General features: G+C 56.1%; 1 protein-coding gene across 1 annotated transcript in view; it reads right to left on the reverse strand.

Moving 5' to 3' along the window:
• Nucleotides 1-27,317, reverse strand: part of ARVCF (ARVCF delta catenin family member) — a 256,808-nt gene that overhangs the window by 122,958 nt on the left and 106,533 nt on the right. The window contains exon 3 of the mRNA XM_031949000.1: nucleotides 9,974-10,081. The gene's annotated coding sequence lies outside the window, so the exon portion shown is untranslated. The remainder of the gene's footprint in view (nucleotides 1-9,973; nucleotides 10,082-27,317) is intronic.

Raw genomic sequence — 27,317 nt, forward strand, 5'->3', positions numbered from 1 at the left:
GGGGCTCTCAGGCCACCAGGCTTGGAGCACCACATCCCCTCTGAGCCTGGGACCGGGTCCTGGTAATGGGGCGGGGGGGAGGGGCTGTTCACCAACCTGAGTCTGAGTTTGTGTCCCCAGTGGGCCACTGACTGATTTCACCTGGAGATGGGCGTGAGGTTTCTCTTAGCATTGGAGCTGAAATCCACAGCTCCTGGTTTCCTCCTCTGGGACCAGGTAGAATCCAGCTAACCCCTCGTCCCTGGAGCGGCCCCTCTGCTACCGAGCCCAGCTCTCATGGCCCCCCCACCAGGGAAACCGCCCCCTTCTCTTCCCCGACCCTCCAGATGGCCCGGTTCACTCTAGCTGGGCAATGCCCTCCTAATATGTGGCCCCCGAACCTGCCATCAGGCCCCAGGGAAGAGGTAAGTGCGACAGGAGAGAACTGTCTCCCCGTGCTTGGGACTAAGGCCCCGAGCCTGAACGAGCCCTGTCTGGCTCTGAGGGGGCCCCCTACGGAGCTTACTCACAGGCTGGGAAGAGCCCTGGCCCTTTGACACTCGGACCTGCCACCGAAGCAGATCCTGCTCCTGAGACACTGACTTTTTGAACCCGGGTGCGGGACTTTACATTTACACCTCCTCAGTTATGCTCACCGGGGGCCAATTTCCTGACCCGGAGACCGAAATCCTTGGGTAGGTCGAGCTGGGCCCGTGGGGCCCTCCCAGTTTGGCCCCGGACGGCGGGCAGACATGTACGTGCTGGCGTGTGCCCCGAGAGCAGACACTGACTACCCACGTCATTGTCTCCTTTTAGCCACATGACAGACAGGGGGACGCCAGGGCCCAAACATGGAACCGGAATCCCGGGTGCGAATCCTCCCTCGGCCATATGGAAGGTGTGGGACCTTGGGCAGACAGTCCCTCACAGCCAAAACATTCTACAAAATGGGCATTCTGGAACCCATTATACAGATGATGAAATCAAGGCTCCTAGTGCGGGATGATTCGCTCCTGTTTTTAACCCCAGATTTCTTTCTGCTGCAGCAGCCGCTTCCTGTGCACTGGCACAAAGCCCTCTGCGCCCAATGGCCCTCAGTTTCTTGATCTGCGGGGAGGGGGTTGGTGGAGACGCCGCTAAGGCCCCTTCCAGCTTGAGGCTCCGCTCACTCGGCAGGCCGTCTGGCCCTCGGTTCCTCCGTCCGTTCAGAGCCTCGGCTAAATCCGCACCAGGAGGCACTGGGGCTTGGCCACCTGATGCTTTTATCTGGGGGTGGGGGGGATGGAGCATCGAATTCTTTCCTCCCTCAGAAGAAGGAAGGAGGGTCCCTTAGATGGTGCAAGGAGTCCAAGGGCGTGGTTTCAAATCCTGCCCCTGACGCCCATTACCGGGGTGATCATGGGAAAATCCTGCTTCATTCTTAAGACAAGACATCAGCCCACAATCCTCCTGGGAAATGATAAGCACTGACCTTAGGAAAGCTACAAAGTCCCTAATTAGAGAAAGGAGGGGGCTGGACTCCAGGATCTCCAATCTCCTGGTCAGTTTTCCGTGTCTGATCACAAACGTGTCCACCCATTTTACAGATGGAGAAACTGAGGTCCAGAAGACACAAAACATGGGAAACAAGGACAGAAATCTAGCGTCCCCCTGAGCTGCCCCAGATGGCTTTGGCACAGGGACACCTCCCCCCATGGGTACTCACCTGGGCTGGGAGTACCCCCTCCCCGCCAGAGGCCTCCTCCCTCCCCAAGGGCAGAGGCCGGCCCTCAGATACAATGGCTCTAAGAGCTGCTTCGGCGGAACATCCCAGCCTCCCAAACAGCTGTGACCCGCCGTTCCCAGAAGGCCCGGCACTGGCCACCCCGAAACCTCCGCTTCCCACAGAGCCAGGAGCAAAATCAATTTTCTCGGCAAAATCGAATTGTCTCAAGGAACAGACGTCACCGGAGCTCGGCTCCTGGGCCGGCTCCAAAGCTGCTCTGGGGCCCGGAGGAGGCTGTTTTCCCTCATTATGGAGAGGGCAAAAAGTCCCTCAAGTTCACACGCTTTCCAAAGGCCTCCTCTGGGCTCCAGAACAGGCTGGGCTGTGTTCCTGCTCCAGCCGCCAGCTTCCCCCCATCTGCCCAGGTCAAGGGCCGGCCGGGGGCCCGGGGCCCACCCTGTGGGGCAGAGAACGGGGCCAACTCAGACCCGGGAAGGGCCTGGGAGAAACGGGGGGGCAGCAAACAGGAGGAGCCGGCTGTCGGTCCTGAGAAGTGAGGGCACAATACATACGGGCAGGGGGGAGGGGCAGAGGTCAGCCTCTCCCTGGTACAGAGGAGGAAACTGAGCCCGGAGGCTATTCCAGGCTCTACGAACCTGGCCAATAATCCCCTGCTCTGGGGACAGCCGCCATGGCCCAAGTCCCCCTCCCTCCATCGGCGGTCCTCCCCTCCCGGGCCACTCAGAACATGTGGGCGAGGCGTCCCCGGGCCCTGGAGTGAGTGCACAGCCAGGCTACGCCTGCTGGGGGTGTGTGGGAACCATGGAGTCGTCCCACTGCGTGTGCCCCCGGGATGGCGGGTAAGCGGCTGCTCCTCCTCTGCCCTCTGCTCCATCCCATCGCCAGCACCGTTACCCACCAAACTTCCCCTGGGATCTAACCATTCTTATAAACTCCCACAAGCACTTATTAGGCGCCGGCTGTGTGCTGGGTCCTGGGCAAGTGTGAAGTGTCTGAGGCCAGATTTGAACTCAGGTCCTCCTGACTTCAGGCTGTGCTCTATCCACTGCGCCCCCCGACTCCCCTTTTGAGTTGAACTGGGTGCAGGTGGTTAGAGAAGAAAGTACTTCCTAGTTTCCTATTTTAATGAATCATTCTTATTAACTTGGTGCCGAGACCAGTTATATCGAAGATGTTTGTGGGGAGCCATCTGAGCATTCTAAATGTCGGCACCCAATGGCAAAGGCCTGATGGCCCAGCCCTTGTTGCGTCCGTCGCCCGTGTATCTCAGCCCCTGGAGACAACCCACGGTGAGCGCCCATTCAGCCGAGGCCGTAGCTCCCGGGCTCTGCAGGGCCACGAGGAGAAGCCGGCCCGGTGATGGCTGTCCCGGATTACCTCAGCTCCCCGCCAGGCTCTGCTAATTCTAGATTAATTGTACAATCAAGCGCAAGTGGAGACGGCCCCAAAGCTCCCAGCCAGCCCGGCACAGCACGACCTCAGAAAGGCCAGAGGCTGGCTCGGCAATGGGGGGGGGCCCCCCTGGCAGCCAGAGCTCAGGGGGTCTCCATCCAATCCCTCTGCTGCTCGGAGGTTTACAGACTTCACTCCAAACAACCAGGAAGTGAGGAGGCCCAGGACGGTTACTGTGGAGGCAGAAGGATGGTGGAACCCCTGATGGAAATGGGGGGCTGGGGGCAGGGGCAGATGGGGGCTGCCGGTAAAAGGGGGAGAAGCAAGAGCTCAGGAATCTGGGTTCAGTTCCTGCCCCCAACACTCAGGATCTATAGGAAAAGGGCAAACTACTTAGCCTCGCCGGGCCTCAGTTTCCCCGGGTGTTAAATGAGGGAGTGAGCCTCAGTGGCCCTTTCCTGCTCTGAGCTGATGGTCTCCACTTTATAAGAGAGAACATCTGGAAGGCAGAAATGAGGTCAGAGGGTCTTAAAGCAGGAGGGGAGCAGGAGGATGAATCCAATCCTGCACTTTGCAGAAAAGGAAACTGAGGCTCAGGAGCAAGTTACATGCCCAAGGTCACAAGTAGCAGATGAAAGAGGAGGATCCAAAGTGGGATACAATGTATCCAGCATGGGTCTTGAAGACCCAGATTCCAATGTTGCCCTGGGTACTTAGTAGCCATGTCTGTGGCTAAGGCGGGTGGGATGGGGAGAAGTGGCCGTATTGGAGTCGGAGAACGTAGATCTGAATCCCACTGTCCTCCTGCCCAGCTTGGGAACCCATGCTAACTATTCACCTGTAAAATGGGGATAATTCTAAGCACATCCTCTCTCTGTCTCTTTCTCTCTGTCTCCCTCCCTCCTTCCCTCTGTTTCTCACTCACTTTCTCTCTCTCTATCCGAGGGCCACACGGTGTCCCCAGCAGCCCCTCACTGGACACCTGCTCTTCAAAGGGCCTAGGAACTGTGAGCCCATCACCATGACTGACTTTGGTCGGAGAGAGACGGTCGTCAGATGGCCGTCCTTTTGTTATTAATCCGCTGGGCTGATGGGTAAAATGATTAAATTACTCAGAAACCATCTCTTGAACCTTTTAAATCTTCACATTCTAAGGCCCCTCCAACCCTGCCATCCCCTGTTCTAAGCTCCCTCCCAGCTCTGACATCCCCTGTTCTAAGCTCCCTCCCAGCTCTGACATCCCCTGTTCCAAGCTCCCTCCAGCCCTGATCTTTCCTATTCTAAAGCCCTTCAAAGCCCTAACATCCCTGCTCTCCCAGTTCTGACTTTCCCTGTTCTCGTCCTTTCCAGCTCTCACGTTTTACCTTGACCGTCTCTGTTCTAAGGCCTCGTCCATTTCTGACATCCTACGTTCTCCGTTCCCACCCGGCTCTGACCCTGCCGGATTCTCTCCGGCTCTAAGGGCCAAGGGACAGGAAGGCAGGAAGGGGATTGGCTTAGGCCGGCAGTTCCTGATGAGCCCCGCCGTGCTCGCCCTTCCCAGGGACCTCGCGCTCTCAAACAGTTTGCCCACCGACAGCGACCGGGCCCGGTTACTGACACAGAGACGGGTGATGAGCTTTGTCAGAGACCACAGTGTTCTGGGACTCCGTCATTTCTGAAAGCGCACGTTCTCAGAGACAAGGAATGCCTTCTGCTCCCCTCGAGCAGAAAATGAACAGACGAAGCCTCAATGGGAACTAAAGGAGCCTCGCCCCCGCTCCCTCTCGGTCAGAAAGCGCGTCTGACCAGAAGCTGCCCGAAGGCGAGGATCATCCCTTACCCCGCCCTCCCTTGCCAAGCTCGGGGTCACTGAAAGTGGTTAATAGATGCTCGCTGAAAACCAGCACTGAGAGGAATGTAAAGCAGCCTCCGGGTACCGTCCGGATCCATCGTCTCTCCCTGTTTCCATCAAGAACGTTGCGCTCTTTTGGTCTCCGAGGTTTCCAGAAAGCCTCCGAGAGATTTTTCAGTCTTTCCGCTCCCTCACAATGCATCGGGATCAGTTGCCAAGTCTTGTCACTTCCACCTCCCTGACAGCTTCGCATCCATGTCCTCCTCTCGACCTGGCCCACAACACCCCGGCTCAGGCTCTGTCATCCTCCATGTACCACTGCACAGCTTCTGGAGGACACAGCCCTGGGAGAGGGGGTGACCCCCGGGAACCCCGGGAGCAGGAGTGGGAGCGTCCTCCAGATGCTCTAGGCCTGCAGCTAGCCCTTATGGCGACCACCGGGAGAAATGGCCATTCCTCCCTCCTAACTGCAGGTACCTCCCACGCCCGGGTCGGGCCGGTGGCCAAGCAGAAGCGGCCGGGCCCCCTGGGGAGATGGTGGAGGTGGTGGGGGCTGCCCGGCAGCTCAAACCACCACCACGACCTGGACCGCAGCTTCCTCTCAGACACTGAGAGAAACAGCCCAGGACTTGACCCAGGAGTGCTGGGGGCAGCCACGCTTACAGCCCGGCACCCACTGCCGTTATTCTGGGAGGCGGCCCCCACGCAGAGGCAACCTGGCCCCGCAGACTCAGAAAAGAGAGCTCCCTCCTCCCAAGCACCTGGCCCTGTCATGTGGCTCAGCGCCACAAATCGATCCAATTTTATCAGGGAAAATGTCAGTCAGGAAGGAGCCCGACCAGCTGCTTTGCTGATACCCCCTGGGGAGCAGGAGACCTTTCCATCTGCCCCGCGGCCGAAACCCCCTAGATGTGTTGTCTCTCCCTAAGGAACGGGAGCTCCCCAAAGCAGGATTTCTCAAAGCATACAGTAAGCACTCAACAAACGCGCTTTTGATTCATAAAGGAGAGCTGAAATGGGGACTATGACATATGATCCAGGAGAATGGGCCAGCCCAGGGCCAAGCTTCCAGTTCACAGGGAGCCCAGTGAGTGCCGTCCCTCGTCTGGCTCCGGGGCCTCTTGCTGGCTCCTTTCCTGGACCGCTCTCTGAATCTCCGGTCCGGGCCACAGTTCCGTCTCTTGCACGTCTGGCAGTTCCGCGCTCCTTGCAGCCCGCTGAGCCGGCCGTTGAGTCTCTGCTGTTGGCCCTGGGCACGGGCCCCAGAATTCCATCTGCACGGGGACTCCGTCCTCGCTCCCCAGTGGGGGAGGCTGGAACACAGATTGGGAGCACTGCCCGGCCCGATCCTCAGCCAGCCCCAGCTCACAGCCACGAGAAGGACTTTCCTGGGTTCGAGCAAAGCTTTGGACAAAGTATTCTCACGGAAAAGCTGGAGGACATGGATTAGGAGACAAATACAACCAGACAGATCTGGGGCGCTTCGGACGGTCAGTGCCCAAGAGGAGCCGCTAACGGTCCGGCGTCGCCAGGCCAGGGGTCCTCGGGGAGAGTCCCAGGGATGGGGGCCGTCAAGGACTTCGCCGCTCTGCCCAGCATGAGCGCCGGTGACGCAGATCTGGGCAGGTGGAGAGCTGGCCCACTGGGTGAGTCAGGCTCCAGACCTATCTCGACAGGAAGGATCTGAAAAGATGGAATCCAACAGAGATGAACGTGAAACCGCTCTTGGGTACAAAAAAGGCAGTTCCGCCAGTACAAGATGATGGAGGCTGGGAGAGAGCAGTTGTGAAAAAGATCTGGGGATGTCAGTGGGCCTCAAGATCCTTGTGATCTTGGCCGTGACAAGCCAGATGACGACGTCTTCGGCTTCACGGAGAGGGACTGAGCTTAAAGGCATCGGGAAGTGGTAATCCCACAGTCCTTTCTCCTTGTGACAGACTCGTCTGGAATTGAGGGGGTGCAGGGGAGGCTACCAGATTGAGGGAGGGTCTTGGATTCATGAGACGTGGGGATGGCGCAAAAGTAATGGGACTTCTCGGCTGGGCTGGGGGAACTGCCCTCCTTCTGCTTGGCCAGGGAAGCAGGGGCGGTGGGGGAAAGGAGGTGGGTCTAAAAACAACTTCCCAACAAGGAGCCCTGTTACAAAGTGGAACGCTCTACCTTGAGAGGTGGGGAGGGAAAAAAAAATTAATTAATTAGCATAAATCAATAAAATGAGAGGTGGTGAGTTCTCCAAGCAGGGGCCGGATGAGCCCCCGTTGGTTCCATTATAATGAGAATTACTTCTCCCCCCTGACTCTCAAAGTCTCGATTCGGTGACTCGATGGGCCACTTCTGGGGCCCCTCCCATAAGGCAGTGGGGCGGGGTCTTGCCACTCCAACTTGCTACCCCCCCACCAAACCCCAATGGCCTGCGTCTCTTCAGTATTGTTCCAATGGGTCGGCGCCCCCACCCCCACTCCCAGGAAATGGAGGAACTTTCCCCCGTGGAAGCTCTTGGGCCTTCATTTGGGATCCTCACAGTGCTCCACTGTAGGATCCCCCAAATGTTAATCACCGGCCTGCAAATTAATGGCCAATCAAGAGGCGTTCAGCATGAACGATGGGCTGGGGAGGGAGGGGAGGGCCGGCTCCGGGCCCCGGGGAGGGTTTTCGCCGGAAGGAGGGCACCCGCAGCTCACCCCCATAGACCACCAATGGAAACTGACAGAAACCAGCCTCCTTCCCAGGCTCCAGCGCCTCTTGGGGGATCAAAGACTCCCCATCGCTGCCTTCTGGCGGCCTGGACAAAGCCGCTCTCTGGCCCTGGCTGCTCAGGACAGGGGCCCCGCGGGGGGGCTGCTCATCCTTCTGGGCTCGGCCGGTACCAGCCGAGCTTCCTTGTCCCGATCCACATCCCTCCAGCCCGGTGAGCAGAGATACCCCCCCCTTCAAACTCTCACCGGGGCTCTGTCTCCGACCGGCCCTATTTTGTACCCTGCCGCTAATGGAGCGGGGATGGGGACCGGCCTTGGGATGGTGACGCCATAGCCGAGCCTCCTTCCCGCCCGTGCAGAACCCCCGCCTTCGGTGCAAAACAGCCCGAGACTGCCTGGCGTTTAAGGACCCACTCAGGGGCACATGGGCCTAGTTGTCTGATGCAAGATTCTTCCTGGCTCCCAGACTAGCTTCTTCACTAATCTGGACAATAATGATTTATTATTATTATTGTTTTCTGAGGCAGTTGGGGGTAAGTGACCTGCCCAGGGTCCCACAGCCTGAAAGTGTTGAGACCAGATTTGCCCTCGGGTCCTCCTGACTTCAGGGCCGGTGCTCTGCCCACTGCAGCCCCTGGCTGCCCCTCTCAGGTCTTTTCTGTCCGAAATCCACCCCCCTCAAAAAAAATGAAAACGAAATGACCATGAAAACAAGGACGACACTTCTGCAGCCTCTTGGGGCTTGTGAGAGACCTTTAACCGCATTATCTCACCTGCCCCCACACAAGCCAGCGGGGGAGTCGATGCTACGACGTGGGCATTCCCCAGTGACTCTGAGGCATCCTGGGATCAGGTTGCAAAGCTGCCTTCAGAGCCCGAAGACCCAAGTTCGGGGCCCACCTGGACACCAACGGCTGCAGGACCGCAGACGTCACTTTGACTCTTGGGGTTCTGGGCACATGGCAAAGGGCTCACCTGCCTGGTAGGGGGCGTTTCCCCCCCCCCCCGGGAAGCCCGGGGGTAGTCCGGCTTCCCATGAGGCAACGGGGGAGGGAGGGCCCAAGCCGAGCTGGCCACGGGGCCTGGAAAAGTCTGGGTCCAAACCCCACGGCCCGTCACGTGCCGACTGGGATCCCAAACAAGTCCCCTTCGGACAGTTCCTAGGCCCGCAGACCCCAAGGAGGTGGGAGCTTGCTGGGAGACATTTCTGCACCAGGAATGGCCTCTCCTAACCAAAGGCCCCACAAACCGGGCCCCAAAGGAAGGAAGTCGTCTGGGACCGGTCCAAGGTCACGGGTCTGGTAGGCGTCTGGGGCAGGATTCCCCGCGGGATGGATTCAGAGCGAGAAGGGACCTCAGAGGCCCGCACGCCCCCCCCCCCCCCCCCCCCCCCCCCCCCCCCCCCCCCCGCTCTCGTCTCACAGATGAAGAAACTGAGATACCAACAATGTTAATTTGTGCGGGGTGGCCCTGCTAGAGGGGGTCTGAGGCAGAATTTGCATCCAGGCCTTATCAGTATATGTGAAATCTCACACACAGACACACACTCACACACAGTGTGACAGCAGGAACCAGGAGAACGGTGAACGGTGGCTACGGACGCTTCTTGACTGATCACTCAGTGTGAAGGGCTGAAACTCTGAGTCCCCGCACTGGGGTCGGACAACGGAGCACCGAAGGCTAATTACCGACTGGACAATGCTCTATGGGCAGACGTCTGCTTGGGGAATGGCCCTTCCCACTGTCCTGTGCTGGCTCGAAGATGGGTGTAGGCAGAGGATTGTGGGAAGGGTTAGGGGCTGGTGTGAGACAAGCCAGAGTCACTTCTGGGCGGGAGACAAGAAGGAAGATCACGGGGATCCTGCATCCGTCCCCTTCACTTCTCCCCCTAAAGACCAAGAATAAAGACCGAGGACTCTTGCTTATCCCGACTCCGGCTGATTCTAAGGTGTCCAGGGTCCTAGCTCGGCCTTCACAACTTATGTCTACACGGTCTCCCCCTCCCCACCGCGCAGCCCAAGCTCCCAGAAACCACTGCACTTTCAGCTGCTGACACCCAGACTCGGCCCAGGGCTCGGCACCTAGTCCACCTTCTGCAAACCGAAGCCTTCCCTGGCACCTCTGATCTGCACCGAGGAGAGCACTGCCTGCATTCACCCCGCCCTCCATCGGGGAGCTGCTCCCCAACTTTCCACTGGACCTGAGAGTCCCCGCCAAGAGGAATAATCCTCTCAGAGACCCACACAATCCTCCGTGATCCCGTCCCTCCCCTGCCCGGCTGCTTCTGAGGGCCGAAGCGCCTTCACTTCACCGCTCGGGGATGAGGGTGACCAGGCGGAGCCTTACCTGCCTCAGGGATTCAGTCCCGGCCCATCCTCGGGAGGCTGCGGCCTCACTGGGCGGGTGGCCACGCTCAGGCCCGGGTCCCCTCCTGGCTGTTATGAGCACCAAGACCTAGAAAGCAATGAGAAGGCATAGGCCCAGTCAGTCCTGGGAGGATGGGGAGCTCGGGCCGGCTGCGCCTTGCTCTGGGCTCAGGACCGCACTGAGGGATCGAGGCGGCCGGGGGGGGGGGGGGGGGGGGGGGCCGGGGAGGCAGTCCTGGGCCGAGCCAGGCAGGCAGGGCTGACAACGTGTTTGCACAGCTGCCTACAATCGTCAACAACCCCCCCTTCCCCCCGGGCCACTCAAAGGCGGTCAGCGTGTTCCCTCCGTGCTGGGGATCCGTGGCTGGCCTGGAGGTCTGGGCGGAAGGTCCGGCCCGGAGGGCGGCTTGGCGACTGGTCCACAAGGTGTCTCCGTGTGAAGGCGCTTGGGGGGTTCCTGGGGTGGGAGCCTCTGATGGCACAAAGGGGGCAGGAGTGAGTGAGGACACGGGGATGGGGAGGCCGGGGCTGGAGGTGCAGGCCCTGGGAGGAAGCTGGTTTCTCTCTCCCTAAGGACTCAGGGGACATTGGAGAAGGAGGCTGGGCCCAGAAGGAAGTGCCCCGAGGCCCAAGATCTGAGATCTAGTGTCCATCTTGTTGAATGTTCTCTTTTACAAATGGGGAAACAGAGGCCCAGGAAGTTTAGTTTGCTTGCTTGCGATCCCAAGGGCACTAAGCACCCAGGGTGGGATCAGAGCCCAGACACCAGCCCCAGAAACAGCCTTTTTGTTGTGCTACCTCGAGTCCTAGTTCTGTGGCCGAGGGAGTCCTTAGGGGGTCACCACGGATGGGGTGGTTCTGGGGTCTTTACTAGGGCTTAGGAGGATATGGGGAAGACAGCAGGGGGACCAGGGGGTCCCTGGCGAGGAGCTGGCCCACCATCAAAGGCTCCAGAGCACCACCGGCAGGATTTTAATGTCACGGGGTCACGGATTTACCGAGATTTAGAGCTGGAAAGGAGATCCGAGGTCACCGAGTATTTACAGAAGAGGAAATGGAGACTTTGGGACTAACATGGTGTGTCTGCCCTGGTCCACCTTGGGCTGAGAGATGGGGTAGAACGGCCAGCCTGCCAGGAGTCAACATTTGAATGGGGAAGATGACATAGAAAATAGTATTGCGGAAACTAGGCAGAAGCCCACATCTCCCCCCTATCCCAAGGTAAGGTCGAAATGGGTTCCTGATTTAGACACAGACACTAGAAGCGAATTAGGAGACCAGGAAGAGTCCACTTGTCAGATCTATGGAGAAGGAAGGGATTTATGGCCAAAGAAGAACACTACAAAATGCAAAATGAATCATTTTGTTTACATGAAATCAGGAAGGTTTTGCACAAACAAAAGCAATGCAGCCAAGATTAGAAGGGAGGCTGAAAGCTGGAAAACAATTTTTACAGCCAATGTTTCTGATAAAAGTCTCGTTTCTGAGATTTCTAGAGAACGGACTCAAATCTATGAGAACACAAGCCATTTCCCCACCGATAGATGGTCAAAGGACATGGAGACAATTTCAGATGAAGGAATTAAAGCCAGCTATACTCATATGGAGAAAATGCTCTAAATCACTATTGATTAGAGAAAGGCAAATTAAGACAATCTGAGGTCCCGACCCACACCTCCCAGATTGGCTAACATGACAGGAAATGTTGGAGGGGATGTGGGAAAACTGGGACCCTGATACATTGTTGGTGGAGTTGTGAACGGATCCAGTCATTCTGCAGAGCAATTTGGAATTCTATCCCAAGGGCTATCAGACTGTGCACGCCCTTTGACCCAGCAGTGTCTCTCCCGAGTCTGAATCCCAAGGAGATCACAAAGGAGGGAAAAGGACCCACAAATGCAAAAATGTCACAGCTCAGCAAAGAATTGGAAAATGAGGGGATGCCCATCAACTGGGGACTGACTGAATAAGTGGAGATAAGTGGGCCCAGGACAAGTTCTAAGGGGCATCTATGGTGAGAAGGATGATGGGGGGGGATCCGGCAAAGGAGGCAGAGGAGGGGGAGCAAAGGGATGAAGGAATTAAAGAGCCCAAGGAGAGTGCTCCCAGGGATTAGGAGAAAGGCCAATGGGTGTTCAAGGCCCCGACCCACAACCTAAGGTAACCTTGGGAAGGAAAAATGTTGGGGGGGTGGGGGAAAAGGGCCCGAAAGTTGGGGAGGGGCGGTAGCCCCGGAGAGGGCTTTGGGCTAAAGGGGCTTCACTGGGATCCTAAGGGCTTTTGGGGTCAAAGGGAGGAAAAGGCCCGGTACCAAAAGGGTCAACGCCGAAGGGGTGAGGGGATCCCCAAGGGGACGGACGGAATGGTGGGGAAAATTTAAAGGGGCCCCAGGACCCAAGGTTCAGGGGCATCCTTTGGTGGGTGTGGGGGATCCCCAAAGGGGCGGGGAGGAAAGGGGGGAAGCCCCAAGGGCCCGGAGGCCCTTCCTGGTAGGGAAATTTAAGGCCGGCCCGAAATTGAAGGGAGGAAATTTCTGGAAAATAGAGGAGGGGCGGAGGGAAGGAAGGGGAGCGGGGGCCAGGCCCTGGAGAAGGGCCACGGTTGGGGGTTTGGGGGGGGGCGGCAAAGGCCTTGGGTGGAAAAATCAACCAAACCTGCCATGGGGCTCCTGGGCCCAATGGCTGGGCCCAGGATTTGAACCCGGCCCCAAGGCAGGCACCTTTGGGCCCCACCCCAAGCCCTGGGGCTCCTGGGAGGACAACCCTGGGAGGGCCTCCCGGGGGCCCCAGGAAAGGGGCCAGCCCGAAATGTGGGAAAGGGGGGGGGAGAGGAAACGGAGGGAGGGAGAGGAGGAGAAGACCAGAGACCCCGGAGAAGGGACAGGGGGGGGGGAGTTTAAGGGGACCGAACGAGGGGAAAAACAGGCCAGGGAAGAAAGGTAAGTGGGAACAGAGGTTTAAGGACAAACCGAGAACAACCCAGAGGAAACCGGAGACAGATGGGAGGCCCCAGGAGAGAACAGGAGAACAAGGAATAAGGAAAGGGGGGAGGGAAGAGACGAGAGAGAGAAGAAGACAAGAGAAGAAGAGACAGAGAAGAGAAAAGAGAAAGACAGAAGAGACAAGAAGAGACAAGAGAGAACAAGACAGAAGAAGAGAACAAGGAGAAGACCGAAGAAGGAAAGACAAGACCAGAAAAGACCAGAAGAAAGAACAAAGACGGGAGGGTAAAGACAAAGAAGAACAAGGAAAGAAGAAAGAAAAGAAGAAAGACAAAGACAAGATGGGAAAAGGAACAAAGGAAGAAAGAGAAGACAAAGAAAGAAAAGACAAAGAAGAACAAGAAGAAAGAAAGGAAAAAGACAAGACAAAGAAGACAAAGACAAAGGAAGAATAGAACAAAGACAAGAAAAGACAAAGAAAAGGAAAGACCGAAGAAGAGAAGAAAGACAAAGAGAACAAGACCAAGAAGACAGAAGACAAGAAGACAAGACCAGAAAGAAAGAGAGAAAGACAGAAGACAAGGCCAGAAGAAGAAAGACCAAGACAAGACAAGAAAAGACAAAGAGAAGACAGAGGTTTAGACAAGAAAAGACAAGAAAAGACAGGAAACAAGGAGGAAACAAAGGGCCGAGAGGGGCCAGCCAAGACAAGAAAGAAAGAAGAAAGAAAAAGGCCAGGACCGAAGAAGAAAAGAAAAGACCGAACCGAAAGAAGAAGAAAGGGGAAAGACCGAGGAACCAAGGGTCCATTTGGCAAGGAGCAGGCGCCAGGCTGGGGGGCCTCCCTCTGTGCCACAGCTGGAATAGAAGATCTCCAGGACACCCCCCCCCCCAGTGCTACAGCCCCATGACTTCCCAGCTTCCTTGTCTCCATCTGGGAAATGGGGACATTGCCTCGGGTCATCCTCAGTCCCTTCTGTGCTCTGGGGTCCGAGGCACTTCACTGCCCCAGTGTAGACACCCTTAGTCAATGGGCCTTTATGAAGCACCCCCGTGTGCCAGGCACGGTGACACCCTAGGGGCCAGTTCAACGGTCCCGCCCGCTCCTTCTCACTGGGGGGGGGGGGGGGCCTGGATCGGGTCAGAACCCTGAGCTCAAGGCCGCCTTCCCCCGTGGCACCTCCTGGCCTCAGTGAGAGCGGTGCCGGACTCAGGGCCCCGGGTCCCCTTCAGCCCCGCGTCCCGGCCCTCTGAGATGTCCCCGGAGCTGCCCTGGGGCTGGGGGGCGGGGCTGGAGTCAGGAGGACCCGAGCTCAAATCTGGCCTCAGACCCTCCTGCCTTGGGGCAGGCCTTGTAAAGCCCCTCCCGGTTTCTCCCATCTGTAAAAAAGGCTGGAAGGAAGGCCCTTGAGTGCCCAGAAAACCCAAAAGAAGGGCCCAAAAGGTGATGGGTGACGGAGGAAAGGAAGAAAACAATGAGGTTTAGAAAGTGTACAAAGCACTTTTTCAGGGGCGCCGTGAGCGGCGGGGCCAGGAGAGGCCTCAGCCCGCAGAGGGGCTTCCCAGGAGACCGGGAGAGCGACCTTAGAGGGGAGGGGGGAGGGGAGGGGAGAGGGAGGGGGAAGGGGAGGGGGGAGGGGAGGGAGGAGGAGGAGGGGAAGGGGAGGGAGGGAGGAGGGGAGGGGGAGGGGAGGAGGGAGGGGGGGGGGGGGGGGGAGGAGGCCATGGCTCCTGCTCCCCAAGCCTCCAGCATCCTCCAGGCCCCCCGGGAGTCTGTCACTAAGCGGTGCACAGACAAACAAAGTCATCCCTCTCCCAGGGGCCCCCGGGGCAGGGGAGTCTCCAAGCCCTTTCAGAAGGTTTCTGGCGGAGGCGGGGCCTGTCCCGTTCTCCTTCCGTGCCCGCACCTGGCTAAGCCCGGCCCCCAGAGCCAGAGCGCGCATTTCGCGGCCTGCGGGGGCCCCCCCCAGCCTGCCTCAGTTTCCCCGCCGGCGATCTGGGCTGGGCCGGGGAGGGGCGGAGTCCCGGGGCGCCCCAAACAAAAGGCGGTCAGGCCCCGCCCCCGGCCCCGCCCCCCGCGGGTCCGAGTCAAGTTCCCGCCGCTTGGTTTCCCACCTTCCCTCCGAGCATCCGCCATTAGCATAACTTTGAAACGCCGACTGCTTCTGCCTGCTGGGCAGTAACTATGGCAACGGGACCGCGAGGCCCCAAGAAACGGGCGGTGTCAATTACCCTCCTCCTTTTATATGCAAATGAGGGGCGCGAGGGGGGAGGGGACCGCCCCCCCGCGGCGTGGGAGAGGGGGAGGGGGAGCCGCCCCCCGCGGCGCGGAGACCGGACCCCCGCCGGCCCGAGTGCGGCGAGTGAGGCTGGCGGGCCGGGCCCCGCGGCGGGGGCCTTCTGGGGAAACTGAGGCCCAGGAAAAGGGGTGGGCTCGGGGGGATTCCGGAAACCCGGCCCCGAAGGGCCTTCCTCGGCCCCTCCGGGGGGGTGCCCGCCGGGCCCCGGGGCGTCCCGCATGGGGGGGGGGGGCCTCCTGGGGGACCGGCGGCACCTCGGAAAGGGACGCCCTGCGAGGGGGAGGGGCTTGTCCGGGCGGGTTCGAACTCGGGGCTTCCCGCTCTGGGGTCTCCTCTCCAGCCTCCGCCTCCCGCGGCCCAGACACGCGCCAAGGGAGCTTACGGGCCAGGGGGGCGCCGGCGGAGGGCGGGGGAGCCGGGAAGGGGGAGGGCCTGCGGGGCGGGAGGGACGGCGCAGGCAAAGGCCCGGAGGGGAGAGATGCTGCGCAACGGGTGCAATGGGGTCGGGCCTCCCGGGTGGCCTGGGGGGGGGGGGGGGGGACCCCCCTGTGTTTCCCCCTTCCTTCCTGGCCCCCTCCGTGTTTTCCCTCCCAAGGTGGCCCCCTTAGCCTTTTGTTTGCCCCTCCGGTGTTGGCCCCTCCGTTGGGCCTTTCCCTCCTTGCCCTCCGTTGTTGCCCCCTCCGGTGTTTTTTCCCCTCCGTGTTGCCCTTTTCCTGTGTTCCCCTCCGGTTGGCCCCCCAAAGGTTGCCTTTGGGGCCCTGGTGTTCCTCCGTGGTGTTCCCTCCGGTGTGCCCTCCGTGTGCCCCCTCCGTTGGTGCCCCCGTGGGGCCCCTCCGTTGTGTTCCCTCCTCCGGTGTTGCCCTTTCCGGGTGTGCCTTTCCGGTGTTGCCCTTTCCGGTGCCCTTTCCGTTGTTTCCGTTGTTTTCCGTTGTTGCCCTTTCCGTTGTTTCCGTTGTTGCCTTTTGGTTGCCCTTTCCGTTTTGCCCTTTCCGTTGGATTTTTCCGGTGTTTCCGGGTGCCCTTTCCTCCGGTGGTTTCCCCTCCGGTTTATTTTCCGGTGGTTGCCCTTTCCGTTGTTGCCCTTTACCCCTTGTTTTCCCCTTTTCCGGTGGTGGCCTTCCGGTGGGCCCTCCTGTTGCCCTTTCCGTTGCCCCTTTGTTAAGGTTTTCCGTTGTTTTTTCCGGGTGTTGCCCTTTCCGTTGCCCCCTTTCCGGTGGTGGCCCCCCGGGTGGTGCCCCTTTGGTGAGTTTCCGGGTGGCCCTCTGGGTGTTTTTCCGGGGTTTTTCCGTTGTTTTTCCGTTGGCCCCGTGAGCCCCCTGTGCCCCTCCGTGTGCCCCCCCTGGGTGCCCCCCCCCCTGGGTCGGCAGGACTTTGCTCTCCCGGTCCTCCTCCCTGCGGGCTCCTCCTCCTCCTCGGGCTCCGGTCAGGCTCCCGGCCCTCGGCCCCCCCCCTGGCTTTAACGACCGCCCCTGGGCGGGTGAGCCCCGGCCCCGCCCCTCCGGCCTCAGCCTCTGCCGAGCTCCGTCCCCCGCCCGGTCCGGACTTCGGGCCTCCTCTGCGGGCGGGATGGCCGCGGTCCTTCCAGGAACATTTCCGCTGAAATCCACGGGCCGCGGTTCCCCCGGGAGGCCCCGGCCCGCGCCAGAGGGTTCGGGTTTGGGAGACCCCGAGGCTGGCGGGGGGGGGGGGGGCTCCCTGGGGAGTCGTGCTGGGGGTCTGAGCCTGGATGAAGGAGAGGGGGGAGGGGACCGGGCCAGAATCCAGCAGAGGAAACTGGCCCCAGAGTCAGGGGAAGGGGCCTGGAGCCCACGGGCGTTCCCGGGGCTCACCCACAAGCCCCCGGGGCAACGACGCAGTTCCAAGTCAGAGGCGTCGGGCAATGCTCGCTCCTCCTCCCTCACACTGGGTGTTAATGAGCCCAAACCACCTCCGAGGGCGAATGCGTCCCGGCCCCAGGCCGACAGCCCCCCCCCCCAGAAGGGCAGCAGCCCCTTTCCTTCCCCATGGCCCCCCGGCCAGCCCCGCCCTCCCGCCCTCTGCTGGTGCCCGGCCCAGGGGGCTCTTCTCCAGGCCCGCTGATCCCCTCCCTGAGCTCGCCAAAGATGGAGAAGAGTGACATGAGGGATTTGGGTTCAGGGAATCGCTGATCCCGAGCTGGAGGAGACCTGGGGCACCCGCGGTCCCAGGAGGCTGGCACGTTCCCAAGGTTACACAGGAGGTCGTGGGCAGGATTCCCACTCAGATCTTGTGCTCCCCCCCCCCAACAAACTCTCACCTTCAGAGAGAGGGGAAGAAAGGGCAGGGAAGGGCTCCATCCTAAGGGGCAAATTTCTCCAGAAAAGTGGGAAGTCCCTTCCCGGCCCTTCTTCCCCGGCATTTTTCTCTCTTTCTCCTCTTGCCTCTCCTGCTTTCTCTTCCTCCTCCTTTCTATTCTCTCGTTCCTTCTCCCCTTCTCTATTTCTCTTCTGCCTCTCTCTGTGTCCCTGTCTCTGCCTGTGTGTGTGTGCTGGATATCTATCCGTCTCTGTCTGTTGGTCTCTATCTATCCCTGTCTGTTTCTGTCTCTGAGTCTGTCTCTTTGTCTGTCTCTCAGTCTCTGTGTCTCTGCCTCTGTGTCTCTGGTCTGTCTCTCCCCTCTCTCTCATCCTCTCATCTCCTGCCCTCGTTCCAGAATCCAGCCCATCCCTCTGCCCATCAATGACTTCGCACGGCCCTACTGTTAAAATAAAAAAAGAAACCTTCAGGCCGGCGGAGCTGCCGAGGAGCCTCCCTGGGCCTCTGTGCATGACCGGCTCTCGGGCCAAGGCAGGCCAGAGATTGGCTCATTAATCACCTCCTCCATCACTCAGGCTGCAGCTAAAAATAGGAGCGCCCAGAATACCTTGCTGATTTTATGAGGCTACAGACAGATAATGCCCCACCACGGTTCTGGGCTGCCTGCCCCAGCCCTGGGCTGCCTGACCACACCCCGTGGTCCTGGGCTGTGTGACCCTCCCCGGGGTGGTCCCAGGCTGCCTGACCCGCAATACCCAAGCCACTCTGAGGGGAACCAGGCATTTCCCAGGCAGGGATTCTCAGGATCACACACTCCCGGTGGGGAGGGGACCCACGGGCCATTCACACCCTTGCAGAAATCCCCTCCGGCCTCTCCGCAGAGATCCACAGAAGGGGAAACCCTGGGCAGCCCTCCCCCTGGCCAGGGCCCTCTGGCCCCCTCCCCACAGAGCTGCCGGTTCTGTGGCTCAAATCCCAGACTCCTCTGGGGCAGCACCTCAGGGCGTCTCCAGGAAAGCCTTTCAGGGCTCCTCGGGTAAAGAGATTTTCCTGGGAAGACATTTTGCTTCCAAATACAGGGAATATCAACAGATTTGCCCCAGATAAGTAGGAGCTCTCCGGAAGGCCGGCAGTGGCTCTTCGGGCTGCAGAGTGAGCCTGATCCCAAGAGGTAACAAAAGTCCCAGGTGGCCCCTCCCCCTGTGTGCCCCCTCCCCATCCCCACTGGTCTCTGTCTTCCCAGTGTAACTTATGTAGCGCTCCCCAACATGCGCAGGCTTTACATTAATGTCTCCTTCGATCCTCACAACGGCCACGCAGTTATCATCTACATTTTACACAGGAGGAAACCGAGGCTGGCGGGCCTAGGGCCTAGGACTGTGCAGCCAGTAGCTGTCTGAGGCAAGATTTGAACTCAGTTCCTCGGGTCCTTCCAATCCAACACCGTCCACCTTGCTCCTGGGACCCAGTGAGCTCATGCTTGCCTTGTTGCCTTGGTATCTGGCCCGCAGAAAAGCTCTGCTGATCGACCAATAGTGTCTCTGAGCTCAGGGTGCCCCGGAGGAGCAGTGGAGGGGGGAGATACTACAGCTGGGAGGGGAGTGGGGTTGGGGGGCCCAGGCGGAGGCCACAGGAAAAGCCATTAAGTTCTGCCTCCTCCTTCCCTCCTCCCCATCACCTCCCCTTCTCTCCTCACTGCATCCCTCCCACCTTCCCCTAGTGCTCCTCCTTCCCTCCTCTCCATCACTTCCCCTTCTCTCCTCCCTCCCTCCATCCCTCCCATCTCCCCCTAGTATTTTTCCATCCTCTCCTCTCCATCACCTCCCTATCTCTCCTCCCTCCCTGCATCCCTCCCACCTTCCCCCGGCATTCCCTCCCCCCCTTCCTCCTCTCCCTTCCCTTCTCCCCTCCCTCCTTCTGCAGCCTTTACTGAAAGGGAGCCAGGCTTTCTGGGGTCACCGGTGGCGGGGCTTTTGAGCTGCTGTCCAGAGAACCTCTGAAACGCTCTCCGGGCCGCGAAGGCTTCCCCGAGCTGGGGTCAATGTGAGTCACGTTATTTATGAGTGTGAGGGTGTCGAGGCAGGCTTAAGAAGGCTTCTGGGAAAATCAACAAGAGGATCAAGTCTTTTCATTACCGAATGAGCCCTCACCCGGGCCGGGAGAAGGCAGATCTTATCTAAGAACCAGGGGACAAAAATAGGAAACGAACGCCTTCTGCGATGGATCATGAACAGGCGGGGGGGAGAAGGCCATGTCAGGGACCTGGACACCGCCACCCTCATGTGACTAAACAGCCACAGGTAAATGCATTCAGCTTAAAGGCCTCAGCCACAGCGCCTAACAAAGGATCCCCTGTGGTTTCCAGTGCCCCTTCTCTTCCTCCCTCTCTGCCCCCTCCCCTCACCTTGGGCCACACAATAAGCCCCTCCACCCCGGTAACATTATTTCATCCTGTCCTTCTCTAAGAAAATTATTTGGGGAGAACCACAGGATGATACATTCAGAGCCAGAAGGCCCTGGAAGGCTCCTGACCAACCTCTTCAGGGTTACTCAGATCCTGGCTGAGGCAGGATTCGATTTCAGGGCTTCCTGCCCAGCTGCAGGGTCTGACACCATGAATCAGGGAAGTCCCAGGCCTGGTCCTGTCCCATGTTGACCCTTCCAGCCATGGGAATGGCAGCAAATCATAGAATTTGACAGTATCCAAAGGATGGGAGTTAAGGCTCTCCCGTGGGGCAATGGAGAGGCGCATAGTAGGTATACATAAGCTGCAACCCAGCCAAGGAACTCGAGAGGAGAAACAGCATAAATAACGTCACCAAAGCTACACACAAATGGAAAAAAAGCCAACAGACCAGACCAAGGGAAAAATGATGAATAGCTGCCTTTCCTCCCCCTTCCCTTCTTCCCCCACCTGCACCCCGCCTCATGTTCCAAGAGAACTTGGGAGAGGCCGCCAGTATTAGGGAGTGGACTCTTCCCATGCAGTAATGGGAAGACATGCCCCCAATCCAGAGGGGGATTAGGCAAAGATGGGGGAAGGCCGCGCCAATGACATCATGGATCGATGGACATACGTCGGAGCGTGGCTACAAAGATTTGGTACTGTTTGACCGAGGCAAATCCCAGACCGCCAATCCGTGGGAAAGGTCCAGGATACACATCCAGGAGCCAGCCAGGGGATGAAATCATGGGTCATCGGAATATCGATTGAGATGTCCAGTTATTCCGTAATGTAGTTAGGAGATCGGAATACCATAAATCATCAAATTAGAGAATTCTAAAGCAGAAAGGGACGTGAGGGGCCGTCTAACCCAAGCCCTTCACTTTACGGGGAGGAGAGACTGAGGCCCAGAAAGGGGAAGAGGTTTGCCTAGAGCCACACAGCTCGAACCAGGATCTAGAGCTCATGAAAGAATCCCAGGACTGCAGAGTTGGACGTGGGCCTATCTTCCAGCCTACAGCTCCTTCCTCCTCGGCCCTCTCTACAGTGGTTCTCCCTAAGAGAAAGCTATTCCCATAGATGGTGGAAGTGATAAACAAAATGGAGCACATGGGTGTGACAGAATCTTATTGAAGCTAATAGGCCTGGAATCAGGAAGACCTGGATTCAAATCAGATACATTCTAGCCAGGCAAGTCACTTAACCCAACTTGCCTAACTTTTTCCTTCTCTGAAAAATGGGACCGCGACATCCCCTATGGCCCAGGGCTGTAGTGAGGACCAAAGGAAATCAATTTGCAAAGAGCTTTGCCAACATTAAAACCCTATACAGACACCGGCTGTTATTATCACTGCTCTGTTATAAACAATATGACCAATTCAGAGATGCCTGGAGAAACCCACAAGAACTGAGACCAACTGAGCCAGGAGAACAACATACAGTAGCAAAAACCGAGAAAATGGGAAGGACAAAGACTAAACCAGAAACGGGAAGGACAAAGACTAAGCCCCATACAATAGCAAAAACAAAGGAAATGGGAAGGACAAAGACTTCCTAAAGTCCAGGGGCTGTTGGCTCATGGGGAGGCCTCTCAGTGGGGCTCTGGTCCATGTCCTTCCAGTGCCCTCGGGCAGTGTGAAGTGGGGGAAGCGCTGTCTTGGGTCTTTTCCTCCTCTCTCTGCTCTACCTCTAATAGTCACCTCAGCAGCCACATCATGATGCCCAGAGCCTCCCGAGCTTCAGGCCCGCAGCAGCAACTGCCCCTTTGCCACCCAAGACGGCCAAAGGTGATGCATCCACAGCTGGACTCAGCAGCTCCTGGCTTGCTTCTGTCAAACGTCCTAACATCCCTCCCCACATCCAGTCAGCGTCCAAGTCTTCCCAAGTTCACTCTGGTCACCCTGATCCCAGCAGTCTTCCACACCACTGCCAAGTGAATAATAAGATATGAGACTGACCAGCGAGCAGTGCCTGGCACACAGCAGGAGCTTAATAAATGCTTACTGAGTGTATCCCTCCATTGTCCCAGTGGTTCCATCTGTGGATCTCTACTGCCTCAGGACAAAGGATGAGTGATTCCATCTGGCATTTCATGCCCTCCCCAAGCCAGCTCCTACTTTCAGGAGTTTCTCTTCCAACTAAGTTAGACTACAAGCAATTCTGGGAATACCCTTTGATGTCCCAGTTCTGTATAGGGTGTGTGTGTGTGTGTAGAGGAGAATAAACACACCTACTATGTGCCAGGCACTGTACTGTGTGTCAGGGAAGAGGAGGATAAACATACCTAACTATGTACCAAGCACTATGCTTTGTGTGTCAGAGAAAGAAAGGAAAAACACACCTACTATGTTCCAGGCACTCTGCTGTGTATGTTAGGGGAGTTTAAACACACCTATTGTGTGCCAGATACTGTGCTGTGTGTGTTAGGGGAGGGGAGAATAAACACACCTACTAGGTTCCGGGCACTGTGTTGTGATTTTGTTGTTTAAAAAACAACAAATATTATCTCATTTGACTCTCATAAGAGTCCTGACAGGTAAGTGCTATAACTTAATAGCTAAAGAAAGTTCAGCAAACAGTAGTTAAGTGACTCACCCAGAGTCTCATCGTTAGTAAGTATCCGGGGTCAGGTTTGGATTCAGGTCTCCCTGACTGCAGGCCCTGTGTGCTACCTGCTGAGCCACCGCCCCCTCTGTGCCAGTGACACCTTTTCAGAATCCTTCTGTTGCTTTAAGGCTTAGCACAGGGCTCTCAAGCCTCTTCCCAAAGTTTTTCCCATGGCCCCAGGGATCATGGGTCTCTCCGCCCCCCCCCCCCAAGTGACTCAATCCTGATTTTTCTGTTTGCACATGCTGCAGGCCCCCTGACCCGGAAATACCACAGCTAGGTCTGTATCCCAGGGATCAAAGATAAGGGGAAAGGAGACATTTGAACTGAAACATTTGGAGCTGCTCTTTGCACGGTGACAAGGAGCTGAACATTGAGGGGATGCCCATCAATTGGGGAATGGCTGAATAAGTGGTGCTGTACAAATGTAATAGGTATCCCTGTGCTGTGGGAAACGATAAAGCGGGGGGTACATTCTAAGCCCCTTAAAGGCGGGCAATTTTGTTTGGGCCTGTACTTCCCCTGACCCTCCTGCAGTGTCTGGCACATAGTAGGTGTTTCATAAAGGTCTGGTGAGTGCATTGCCTAGCTGAAGCACTAGGGGAAAGTAATCTGTCTGAGGAGATGGACTTCCTTTCATTACAATATTTATTTTTTGGGCCGCCCTTTTTGTAGTGGCAAGAAACTGGAAACCGAGTAGATGCCCATCATTTGGAGAATGGCTGAATAAATCATGGGATAATGAATGTTATGGAATATTATTGTTCTGTAAGAAATGACCAGCAGGATGATTTCAGAAAGGCCTGGAGAGACTGACAGGAACCGATGCTGAGGGAAATGAGCAGGACCAGGAGATCATTGTACCCGGCAACAACAAGACTATAAGATGATCAATCCTGATGGACGTGGCTCTCTTCAACAATGAGATGATTCAAACCAGTTACTTTGCAGAGTTATGCTGCCCTGTCCCTGAGCCCTCGGATTGTTCTCCAATTTCCAGGCTTCAAGCCGAGAGGTTGTAGACCTGAGAGAAAGGAAACCCAAAGATGCCAGGCCTTTCAGCTGCCCTCGTGGCTTGGAGGACTCACTAACTTGGCAGTCAGCTTCAAGTGAAAATCCCAGGGGGCTCAAACTTAAAAGGCGAAGGCCAGCCAGCCAGAGACATATGGTCCTCGAACCCAAACATCCCTATCTACGATCTGCAAGCCATAAAATTGCTTTATAATTATTTGACTTTCAAGCAAAGCAAGACTAATTTACTCATTTAAGGATAGAACACATCTGGGTCCCGCTGTGGCTCACATGCTGATCTCTGTCAGGACTCAAAAGCTTTCCTCTCTATTTCATTTTAAGAATTAGAGCAAGAAAGACAATGGAACCAAGAAGAACTGAGTTCAAATCCTTCCTGCCTCAACACATATGGGTTATACAACGCTAGGCCAAGCACTTCTCTCTAGACTTTAGTTACTTTTTGTGTAACGTAAGAAGGCTCTAAAGGTACTAAGTTCTATTTTGGAAGGGAACAATGGACACAGAAACAAGTTTGGTCCCAGTTGGTGCCTGGTAGTGCTCCTACGAAGGCCCCTGCCTTCTCTATCCCATGCTTGCCACACCCGGGTAGGACGGGCAGCTCGGCCACATCCCAAATTTGAGCCGGGCTCCTTTCTGCACAGACCCACCGTGTGTGGGGGAGACCCCCGGGCTTAGTAATTACTTTTGTGAAAGTTTCTCCCACGAAAGGCAAGACTCATTTTAAACTGTGAATTTTATAAGCCGAATAAATCATCATTTCACTTGCTGTGAATCCAAGTAATTAAGTACTTAGATCTAATTATCATCCTCGATACTTCTCTGCTGCCGAAATCTGTCTTTAATAATTCAGAGTTTGATTACCCAAACCAGACATTAGGAAGCCACCACACACCATTAAGATTTGGGTTTACAAAAGAAATTAGCCATGTAAGCCCCTTCCAATTACCTGTCTTAAAAGACAATGGACACCAAAAGGAGAGAAACAAATAATAAGAGGAAACTACAGGGAGAAAACTCGATTAGAGATACAGGACTGCAGCTTTATACCCATATCATCTTATAACAGTCAATTTATTCATAAGATTAAAAAGTGGAAGGATTTCCCAGATCACCTTGTCTAATTCTTGCATTTAGAGGTAATCTTAAATAAAGAAAGGTTTAAAATTGTACAGATAGGGAAACTGAGGCTCCAAGAAATTAAAATTCATAGATAGTAATAAGTGATAGAACTGGGAATAAATCCAGATTCTCTGCCCCTGGATCCATTATTCTTTTCAAACGAACCCTAACTGCCATCATCCCATATTGCCTCCTTGACACAATTCAATATTGAGCAATGATTAAGCCAGGAAAATATATCATGCTAAGCACAGGGGTTGCAGATATATATATGTGTGTGTGTGTGTGTGTGAAGAGGAGGATATATATATATATATATATATATATATATATATATAATTTTTTTTTCCCCTACCTTCAAGCAGCTTGCATTCTTCTGTGGAATAAAAAATGTGATCTGAGTGAAGAATATAAACTCTCTGGGCCTCAGTTTCCTCATTTGTAAAAATGAGAGGACTGGACTGTTCATCTAGCAGTAAATCCTATAATCCTATAGGTTCCTCAGCTCTAAACTCTTTTGCCTGGCATTCAAGGTTCTCTCTGATTCCACTGACCCAACTTTCCACCCTTATCTCCCACTAGTCTCCAAGCAACTAGCCTTCCATTTGGGTTCAAGATCTCAACCTCCCTAGGGCAAGACCATGAGACTGGAGCCGAGCAGTACTCTGTCTTCCTTCAAGGCTGTGCTACCAGAAGCCTTCTTCTGGGATCACTCAATAGATCTTGCCTGGATCTTGTTTGTCCATAGTGGTTCACATGTCGTCTTTCCCATTAGAGTGGAAGCTTCCTGAGAGCAGGGGCTGCCTTTTACCTTTCTTTGGGTCCTCCGGGCTCCGCAAGGCACCTGACACATAGTAGGTACTTGTCGACTTGACTTGATGTTGGAAAAACGCCCGGAAGTTCAAATGGGTTGAGGCTCAATGTAGGCCATGTGTGTCATGGCGGCCGGGAGAGATTACAGGAGCTCCGGCAAGATATATATAAGCACATAAATATGCATATTATGCAGACACATAATTGCTCAGAGTTCTGGCTAATTAATACTCAATTTATTCATTAGACTAGCTGGTCATCAATAAATTGATGGGCAGTGGTTTCTCTCAGGAACCGTAAACCCCAACCAAGGGAGACCCTGAAATGCTTGAAGTACTTTCTGAAAGGGAATGCTCCTGACAAGGGAAAATCAATCCTGATTGGTGGACATTAAATGAGGAAAAAACCTAAGTGTCTTCAGCTCCTCCTGCTGAGAGCTGGCAAACTGCAAGGGGGACTCCCTCGCCCTCCAGCCCTCTGGCTGGCTGGTTCCTCCTTCAGGAGCTGGGTCATGCTGAACTGTAGAGGAGGGGACCAAGGTCGGGGGCTGCTTCCCTCAGGGAAAGGACTTGCCCAGATCGGATTCTGTTTATAATCTAAACAGAAATTCGGTCTTCTAGTTGGGCGGGGTCCCACCAAAATGGGTAAGCACGTTCCTCAAGCATTAGCCAGCCCTGCCCTCCAGAGACTGACAGACTTTCAAAGAAGTTGGGCCTTTACAGAAATGGAAGAGAAAAAGGTAGATCAAAATGAAGACTAGAACAGCATAATAGTAATTCTCTTAGGAGGGAAGGAAAGGAAGCACTTATTAACCACCTACTATATGCCAAGCAGTGTGCAAAGTGCTTTATAAATGTCTCATTTGATCTTCCCAACAACCTCGTGAGGGAGGTGCTATTCCTATCCCATTTTATAGTTGAGCTAACAGGTAAAATGACAACTCCAAAGTATCCAAGGTGGTTTTCAAGTCAGTTCTTTTTGACTCTAGGCCAGCACCCTATTCACTCTGCTCTCTCCACTTCTCTAAACAGAAGGTTATAATGTCCGGGCTGGCTCCCGGAGGGCCTCAGGATTGGTCAGAGTCAGGATCAGTCAAAGTCCTTGGTCTTTAGGAGAAGTGAAGGAGGCAGGCGAGCCGCCACGTGGCTCATCAAACATGGATCCTGGACTCTGGAGTCCGGAGCCTCAAGTCTTCTCAGCGTGCTGCGGCAGAGAGACCCTGATCTCTCTCCCTCCGCCCTCCAATCCTTGCCTCCGATTACCTCACCACAACACATTCAGCAGGCGCCAAACATGAGGCGTACACCTCACGATTCAAGTGCACCTTTTCAGAGCTCCAGCCCTCTACCGAAGGTCACTTCAGAGTAAAGCGTTTGGGGAAGGCTTCCTGGGCCGGTGGGATTGTAGATGGCACCAAAAGGAAGCCAGAGGGGTCAGTGGGTGGGGCAGAGGAGGGAGAGCATCCTGGGCACGGGACAGTCAGAGGAAATGCTTGGAGCTAAAAGACCAACCTGGAGGTCAGTGCCATTGGATGGAAGAGTATATGGTGGGGAGGGAGGTGTGAAAAGGCTGGGAAGGAAGGAGGGGGCTGCCAAACAGAGCTCTCTGCCTTTGCTCCTGGAGGCAATAGGGAGCTATTTGAGTTTATTGAGTGGGGGGATGTCGGGATCAGACCTGAGCTGCCAGAAAATTCCTTTGGTGGCTGAATGAGAAATGGGCTGGAGGAAAATGAAGTTTTCTTGAGGCGGGCAGACCCCGCAGTCGCTCTTACAATAGTCTAGATGTGAGATGATAA

Source organism: Sarcophilus harrisii, chromosome 1 (assembly GCF_902635505.1).
Source record: "Sarcophilus harrisii chromosome 1, mSarHar1.11, whole genome shotgun sequence".
Classification (NCBI taxonomy): domain Eukaryota; kingdom Metazoa; phylum Chordata; class Mammalia; order Dasyuromorphia; family Dasyuridae; genus Sarcophilus; species Sarcophilus harrisii.